This window comes from Atta colombica, unplaced genomic scaffold (genome assembly GCF_001594045.1).
Source record: "Atta colombica isolate Treedump-2 unplaced genomic scaffold, Acol1.0 scaffold187, whole genome shotgun sequence".
Classification (NCBI taxonomy): Eukaryota; Metazoa; Arthropoda; class Insecta; order Hymenoptera; family Formicidae; genus Atta; species Atta colombica.
Window position 1 is genome coordinate 1,472,401 of NW_017259279.1, and position 2,778 is coordinate 1,475,178.

Here is a 2,778-nt window from a genome sequence, read left to right on the forward strand (position 1 = left end):
ATTATATATTCATATTTTAATCATATAATATTAAATTTTTAAATAAAACAGTAATATTATGTATAGTAAAAAGAAATCCATTATTTTTCCATTCAATTTCATGCAAAAATAATGGATTTCTTTTTATTACACCTAATATTACTAACATTATTATTACTTGTGGAAGAACATTTAATAAAACAAAGAAAGCAATGAAAATTGTATGCTAAAATATACTATTGAATTAATTTCGTAACTTGACTTCAAAATATATAACAATTGTCATTGACTCATTAACAAAATTATTACTTGCAGATAAGAAAACGCGAGATTAATTCCAATCCTATACAAGAATCTCCAAAAAGACATCAAACTAGACTTCACAAATGGATTTCACGAAAAATGAACGAAGAATAACTCTCTACAATGAAAATAATTTCGACTTTTTATCAATACAAATCACTGGCAATCACTGGCGTCCATCTAACGCGAGAGATAGCGATGAGGCCTTGCATATAATAAATTGATTACTATAACATATACTTGTAATTCTGTAATGTTAAAAATATAAATGTCAAAAACCAAGCAAGAAGTTAATATTGCCTCAGTCAAAACTCCAATCTTTATGACTTATTTAACAAATTTGTATACTAATAAATATAAATATAAATAAATATAAAGAAAAATAGACGATTATTCAATTTTTTAATTATAAGTTACTTAAATTATTAATGACTTTTTGATATTCAAAATAAAATCCAAATTTAAAAAAGTTTCAAAATTAAATTATTAAACTTACTGAATTAATAAATTTTAAAAAATCAATCATTTTTGTTATTATATGTTTCGATTTCATATAATTTACATTAATTATGCAACAATTTGATTTATTACGACGAGATAAATGCTATCTGTATTAAATAGATATTCAATACGGATATATATATATTCCAATAAATGTATAACTTATTAATAATCGTTGTGCAAATTATGAAAATAAGTATATGATAGCATTTATCTGGACCTATAGTTTACATAAATTTTATATTATGTATCTAATATTATTATAAGTACATATACATTTATTTACAATATAATTAATTATAATATTAACGCAAATATTACAAAATTTATACGTATAGAATTTTATAAAAAAAATAATTTTTTTTAATTTCAGGGTAGCTGAAAATTCAATAAAATTTGAAATTCATTAATTTTATTTTCATATTTGATAATTGGAACAAGTTACTGATAGAGGAGACTGAGATCAAAAATAACATGGGTAAGTTATAACACTTATATAAAAACGTTATAAGCAAAATATAAAAGTATAAGGAAGAGATAAAAGTTTATAATATATTTATTTCAGTTTATAATATATTATTATGTCTCTTCCTTAATTGCATATTTCGTTTATAGCGTTTTTTTATACAAGTATTACAACTTACTCGTATTACTTTTGACTCCTTATCTTCTTTAGTTAAATCTTCCTTAGTTAAATAAAACTTAAAATTAATTAAAAATGTTATTCAATTTTTAATTCCTCCTTTCCAATTATCAAGTACATACATATATTGTATTTATTCCTACCTGTTCATATTAATCGTCCTACCTACCCGTATTTTCATTTATTTGGGTATACCTATGTCTCCCTACCTATGTATTCCTACCTACATTCCTACCTACTTCATAAATGTGCAACAATCGCGAATATAATACATTAATGGTTGCTTTCATCAGAGAAAGTAACTTTTCAATTGTCGTAAAATTTTTTAATACGATTGGTTCTTGCTTTGATTCCTTATGGATTTAAATGTATAAACCAATCATGTTGAAGAATTTTACAAATTTAGTTGCAAAGCTGCTTTTTCCGCTAAATGCAGCCATGTCCTATTGCATATATCGCTGATAAATTCAGCGAGACATGAATCGCGATTATACTAATCGCGATCATACACTGAAAAAAAAAAAGATTGACTGCTGCAGCAAATTAGATGATAAAATATGGCATAGCATTTTTAATTGGCTATAACAGCAATTTTTGATTGCAGCAGTCAATTTTTGATTGCGTTATCCTATCCGCAATGTCAGTATAGGATTTTGATAGGTTGACACAGTCAAAAATTGACTGCTGCAATCAATTAAAAATGCTATGCCATATTTTACCATCTAATTTGCTGCAACAGCAAATCAATCCTTTTTGTACTAATAATAAATAAGTAATAAACAGTAATAATTAAAACAGGCTTTCAATCTTTAAAACACAAAAAAAGAATTAACAAATAATAGGGCTAATGAAAGTCAACGTGATAATTAAGCGCAAGTTTTGTACATTTTTTTAATTTATAAAATTTGCGCTTGATTATTTATGCTGACTCTCATTAGCCCTATTTGTTGTTTTTTTTTTGTATGTTTTAAATAAGCAATAATTTAAAATATCAGAACTCGCAATTTGCAAGTAAGTTACCCTCCCGAATATTCAGTTTACCTTTTAAAAACTTAGATTGGTGTCACACACCAACCTACCTCATATACAGATTCTCTTCTTTCTTCTGGCCAGATTGAACTCACCTTTCGTTGTTCCTGGCCAATATTCTGGCTCCATATGCCAGAAATCGACAACAAGGAGAAATACTCCTTTTTGCTGCCGACTGCTGCCGGCTATCATCGCCAGCAATAAGCGTAAGATTTTACGCTTTCGTATGATGCGCGAAACGCGAACACGTCGCGAAAAGGCCATAATATTAATGAAATTAATAAAATTAATGAAATTAATAATAATATTAATATAATATATTA